General features: G+C 42.4%; 1 protein-coding gene across 1 annotated transcript in view; it reads right to left on the reverse strand.

Annotated features, from left to right (window-relative positions):
• Positions 1-6,306, reverse strand: part of GALNT1 (polypeptide N-acetylgalactosaminyltransferase 1) — an 86,259-nt gene extending 79,953 nt beyond the window's left edge. The window contains exon 1 of the mRNA XM_030265767.4: positions 6,166-6,306. The gene's annotated coding sequence lies outside the window, so the exon portion shown is untranslated. The remainder of the gene's footprint in view (positions 1-6,165) is intronic.
• Between the last annotated feature and the right edge of the window lie 335 nt (positions 6,307-6,641).

Consider the following 6,641-nt stretch of genomic DNA (forward strand, 5'->3'; position numbering starts at 1 on the left):
TCACAGTGGTCAGGCACTGGAACTGCCTGGGCTCCCCAGAGGAGTGGTCAACCAGCCCAACAAGGTTCTAGAAGTGCTTGGACAATGCTCTCAGGCACATGGCGTGAATCTTTGGGATGGTCCTGTGGAGGGACAGGAGTGGGACTCTAAGATATTTGTGGGTCCTTTCCAACTCAGTGTATTCTGTAATTCAGACCAATACTAAATACTTCTTTGTCTTTATAGACATACACAGTCATTCGATCAATTTTTCATTCAGCTTCACTATTCAGGTATGTAATAAGAATTTTCAAATCTCTCTATACATACTGACAATTGATTCCAACCTGTTACCAGTATTACCATCTTTTCCTGGTTTGTTCCTCACAGACAAAAACAAATAAAAAACCCCAAAATAAACAAACAAACCCTTAAAAAAAAAAAAGCAAACTCAAAATCCCAACCCCAAAATTTATTTCCTTCTCCCTGGAAGAGTCCTGGCATTATCACTTTCCCTTTAATTGTCAGCATAATTCTGGTTATCATTCACAATTTGCACTAAAGCGCTGCTGGCATACTCAGCGCAGGTTTAAAAGGCATGAAAAAGAGAAAATATAACAATTACCTGCGGCTATGGAAAAGTAAACAGATTGGGATTCAAGTTATTCAGGTTCTGTTGGCCTTTGTGATGTGGTGCCTGTAAAATCAGACCAGTATTCCTGCCTCCTGTCAAACTACTTATTGAGAGATACGTATGCGCTCTGTTATTTTCATCATTCCTGTGGCTGATAGGAAGCACCAGCTGAAATTCTGGAGTCTATTCTAATGCACTGTAAAAATAAATAAATCAAGGAACATGACATACCATCCCGCTTGCCTGTAACAAGTTTTCACAAGCAACTTAGATGCTGAATATCATTCTGACTCAATTGTTCCACATAACCAGGATGACAAATTTTGTCGTATGACTTCATTTACACATCAAGAACCCTGTTACAGGAAGTTATATTGGAACTCAACATGAAAATAGTGCTGCATGCCATTACAAAGAAATATTTGTACAAAAAACACCAAGAGTTCATCTACAGTAAGAAACCCCATTAAAAAATATAATTCCTAGAGATTTTCCTAGAGATTTTTATCACTTGCAAAGTTTAACCAATATTAGTACTAGTGAAAACAAAGTAAAATGTTCCAAAAAATTTACAATATTACACTGGCTTGCAATTTACAGGACAAAGCCTTGTAAAGCAAGATGAGAATTAAAGAACAAAAGAGCAGTTCACACATTCTGCCTCCAAAGGATGCTAACGTTCTTTCAGCTAGACAGCAAAACATTGAACTGGATTATCTTTGGGATAAGTTTTCTAAAAGAGTAACATTTCTAAAAGTTGATACCAGCAAGAAAAAAAAAAAGGTATGAAAACACTTCCCTCCTTAACTAAGAATAATTTCACAGCAGCTTTACACGAGCCAGTCCCAGAGTCTGAATGTCCACAGCAGAAAACTGATGCTGCTTTACATTGCTCTTCTCTAGCAGGATCTCCTCACAGGAGAACACAAATGTCTCGAAGACCCTCAGATTACACATAACAGCCACACAACACAAGTAGTGTTCAAATTCCTACCTGTATATTTCTCTTAAAAGGTAGTCTGACAATAGATCTGAAACCATCAATGAGAGTTGCTGTGGTCATTAAACACTGATTCCAATGAAAAGGCACCATTACAAAGTTCTCATTCTCGAGGATAACTTTTTAATTCCAAAAAAAATGAAACTGATCACTCCAATGCCAAAATGAAATACTTTGGGAAAAAGAAAAAAAACTCTTTTTTGAAGTCTATGCATAGTCAATTTCCATACTACAGTTTACCGTTTAAAGAAATGAGAAAGAAAAAAATAACAACAGAATAAAAGCATGTTGTGGCAGTTTTTAATAATTGAAAATAAAGCTCTGGATCACAAAAACAAGGTTGGCAAATGGTATCAGAAGCCAGTTTAGGAAGACTAACTTGCCAAGGGTACCTTTTCTCAACTAACCAAGTCTCCAAACACATTTGCTTTCAGTGACAACTGAGGTTATGAGCTAAACACACCTTTTTCCATGCTGACTGTTCAGTTCCATTGGTCAAAGACAGGAGGAAACAAAATCGCTTTTCCTGCAATTGACTACAAACCAGCACTCAGTAACATGCATAGTGAAGGGCTTTAGAATTCAAGCTAATTCTCTTTTCTGGGTTATAAAAAGACCTTTATGTGAACCCAATGGCAAGAATGCCTCCATGAGTTGGGAATTCCTACAACAGCACGTGTATGAGATAATTTATGCAGTGCTCAAAGTCACAAACTTCCAATTTAGCCGAAAGTAAATGCCCCTAAAGAACCTTCATATTTCATACTGCAAAACTGTATTTAAGTAATCAAAAAGTGAATAATAGAGCAGTTAGCCAGCTCTTTAATACATTAGCTAAAAGTATATCAATTCCATTGATTTTTATGATGGGCTGATTCCACATAATGGATTAAGCTCTCTAGAAAGACTGTAAAGGGGAAAAAATTCTTTGCCAGAATTAGTGGAAGATGGTGTCAAAGTGCTTTTATGACAATCATGCAGTTAAAACATTTTATTTGGGGATGCTAAATTTAGAATACTTCTGTCAGGAATAGACCTTGTGCTAACAGTTGAGTAAAAGCCAGGATTTCAACACTGCAGATATATTTTCAATATTTCAGTTATATTTTCCTTTAAGTATTTTATTCCTAGCTATGAAACAGGACGTTTGAACTAGGAATAAGTAATCAAACCTCAACATAGCAAAAGGTTAACAGCAGAATGCTTCAAGGTTCCATAAAGTTAGCAACATTTAAAGGCACTAATTAATGAGCTGAGAAAGAAAGTAGAAAATTTAATAGTTATATAGGTTAGTCAAGTACATAAGTCCAAAAACATAACCAACTGGAAGCTAATCAGCCATGACGTACAGGTAATACACTGGCAGATAAAAGTCAATGTTAATAAATGCAGAAGAAGTGTCACTGAAAGTTAAATAATTACTAGTATGGTCAGCAACCTTCTAAATTAAGTAGGCCTAGTACAAACAAGAGGATTACAAGCATCCCTGTGGAACTCAGGGAAGATCTCTGCTCAATATGAGAACATTGCTGCTGATAATTAAAAGTATCAAGATTCAAAAGCAGCAGTGGCAAGCACTAGCAAAACTGCCTTCATATAAAACTAGTGCTTCATTCTTAATGATGACCTGAAAAAGGTTGCTGCAGCATTACACTAGGTAAAGAATTAGAAATCAAACAGAAAGGTTCACAAGACAAAGCATGAAAAAACAGTTATAAGAAGACTAAATGTAAATAGAAGGGAAATAATTTACACCTCAAAAATTAAGATGCTGCTCAGTGAAAGCAGGAAGTATACAGTCCAGAGATACTCTTTTTGATACAATGCAAATTGAATATTCACTTGTGTCTAGTGCATCTTTATAATAAAGAATAAGTCAATATTCAAAGGAGGACAGAAAAAATTGACTGGGGATAAAGAACATCCCATGTAATGATCCAAGCCTACCTCTATTAAGTATTGGTGCAAGACACATAGCACAACAGGAGTATTCAACATTTGTCTTTAATACTTTTTGTATCTGTCATGAGTTATTCATCTAGATGAACTCCAGTATCACAATTTCCATACTAAAATTAACATGTCAATCCTTCAGAGGAGGGGGGCACCAAAACCACCTCCTTCCAAACAAACTTTAAAAACCAAAGTGCAACATTAGAATGCAAATGATGCACTATAACTTGGCCTGAAGGACAGCACCACATGCTTCCAGATTTTGGTGACAATTAATACAGATAAAAGAATGCCAAAATTCTTAATGAAGTGATTGGTTAAGTACGAAGCAGTACCATTTTAAACAGCACCACTACAACTATTAAAAGATATTTTAATGCACCTTACACACAAAAAATAATTTTATTTGAATTTGTAGGCTATTTCTTTTCTTTATAAGCAGTGACAGCTCCTAATCCAGCTCAGCTTGAATCTAGAGATGGTCCCTGCACTTCCATGAGAAGATATCTAAATACACAGGCTGGGGAAGACTGCAGAGCTAAAGACGATACAATTTTGGTCCTGTGAATCAAACTTTTGTGCTATGTGGACAGTCTGACACCACATGCCCTAAAATGAAAAAACAACCCAAAACCCACTAGAAATATAAAATGTAAAATTTGTCAAGAATCCCTTGTCTCTTGAACAAAACATGATGCAAACTGCATTCAAAGAATTTAAGTATTTGGAAGTACTTTACTTTTAGATGAGTGTCCCCAGAACTACTTTTTGTTCTCAGACCAAAGACAAAGATTACACTCCTCTTGTGAAAGAATAAAGAAAAATATTTTTAAAGTTTACAGCTAACATATGGGTTATCAACACATATGCAACAATAAAAGGACAGCAGGATACTGTTTTCCTAAAGCAGCAATTTGGTATTTAAATTTATTCTAAATTACCTCAATTTTTTTTTCTGTACAGCTTATTCCTGAACTCATTTGAACAAATTCACTTTGAGATGATGAGTTTGAAGGAACAAATCTTTGTACAAAAGTGAAACAGTACCACCTCACCACTAGGCTAAGAAAGGACTGTCACATGGTGTTTTCAAAGCATTTTCACGACTTTCATTAGTGTCTTTGAATTGCCCTATTCCTCAAGGTACATGAGGGATAAGGTATACCCATTCATGCAGCTTACAATTCTGAGCAGACAGACATCATCCAGTAACAGGCCATGTGCTGTCCTTATCACCTTGATTTCAAGGGTGACTCGTGTGTGGTGTCCTTGCCAGGTAACGTTTGTATCATTTTTCTGAGGATGACCATGCTGTCACAATTCCCCTACTGACAGTAGCTGTCTCAGGTTTACATTCTTGTTTCACGAGTAAGCCTGAGAAAATGCAGCAAACAAATTAAAAGTGCTAGCAATACCACTTTAAAAAAGGCCAGCATCACGGGAGGACACAGACACAATTCCAAGTCACAGAAAATGATGAAGCTGGCACTAGAAAGTCAAGTGCTATCTTCAAGATAAGTAATTCTTTGTATTTAAAAGAAAAACGAGTTCTGTGATGTTCCAAGTGTTCAGGGTAGCATGATCTTCAATGTCTTTGCAAAGGGATAAAGTTGAGAGCAGGAATATGTAATAATACATGGTTAGTTACATAGTTTTGGTTTGCACAGCTGTCGGCTATGTTCGTTTACAGTTCATGTAGTGCCAACATCATTTATATAAACCGAGGAGGCTGTTTCACTCCTGTTCATCCCCATAAAAGTTATTTCTCTCAGCAGCTGCTGCACAAAAACCAGTTTCTATTTCAGTATCTCACACTCTAAGTTCACGAAGTGGCAGGTTCCAGAATCTACTAAAACAAGTGGGACCTAAAGAAACTTGCCCATGGTTAATAATATAAAGGGGGGGCGGAGGTAGAGGGGGCAGAAGACATGCACTTCTGCTTTCCCATGAACTGTGGAAGGAGGTAGCAACCCTCTGTTAACACGGCCAAAGTCACATGTAAACCAAGTTCCATTAGGCAACCAATTAGAATGGCTCTTCCCCGACCCTCTTCAGCTTTATGAATTAAAATGCAATAAAATAAGGCTGATCCGGAGCCCAGCAGATAAGAGAAACCCAAAAATATTAGTCACATGTTACGTAATAAACATCAACTGAACGAACTTGATGTGACAGCGGTGAAGAGGTAGAGCCGCCGATGGTGCCCCGGTACTCCCCCCCTGCACACACACACGCACAAACAGCCACGCTGCCGGAGGCGGCTGGCACTCAGCAGCTCCCGAGCCCTGGAAGCAGCAACAGGACGTCCCCAGCCCCCCGACCCTCTCCGCGGCGAGAGCAGCTCGCAGAGCCGCCGGAAGGCAGCCGCAGGCTGCGTGTGCCCGTCCCCCGCGCCGGCTGCTCCGAGCGGGCACCGCGGCGGGGTCACCCCGCTCGGAGGAAGCGCGGCCGGCCGAGGCGGCGGTTCTCCCGCAGGCGGCCGGAGAGGGAAGAAGCCCAGCGCCGCCTGAACTTGGAGCTTCCCTTCCCCCGAGCCCCAGCGCGGGCGGGAGTGGGGTGGGGGGAAGCGGAACCCGAGGCGCCCGGAGCCCACACTCACCTCGGCCCTCCTCTCCGTCGCTGCCGGGCAGACGTCGGGGCGAGGCGAGGGGCGCCGCCAGCCCCGCCGCTGCCGCCCCCGTCACCGGGAGCCCGAGCAGAAGAGTCCCGCAGGGTAAATCCTCCGGGCGGCGGCGGGGACGGGGACGAGCCGCGCTCCGCCCGCTCGTCGCGGCGGCCGCTGCCTCGCACCAAGTTGAGGCGCGGCCGCCGCTGCCGCTGCGCTGCCGGGCTGCCGGCGGCCGCCGCTACGGCCCCGGGCAGCCGGCGCCTCCGCTCGCCGCCTCGCTCCGCGGCCGGGGAAGCAGCACCGCACCGCCGCCGCCTCGGCCCCCCTCTTCCTGCGGCTGCCGGGAGCCGCGCTCCGGGCGCAGCAGCGCGGTCACACGGAGCCCCGCGGAGGAGCCGCCGCCACCGCCTCCCTCGGCGCCTCGGAGCCCGCCGCTGCAGCCCCCCGGCGGCGCCCGCTCCGCATGC

The sequence above is a fragment of the Taeniopygia guttata genome, chromosome 2 (genome assembly GCF_048771995.1).
Source record: "Taeniopygia guttata chromosome 2, bTaeGut7.mat, whole genome shotgun sequence".
NCBI classification, from domain to species: Eukaryota; Metazoa; Chordata; class Aves; order Passeriformes; family Estrildidae; genus Taeniopygia; species Taeniopygia guttata.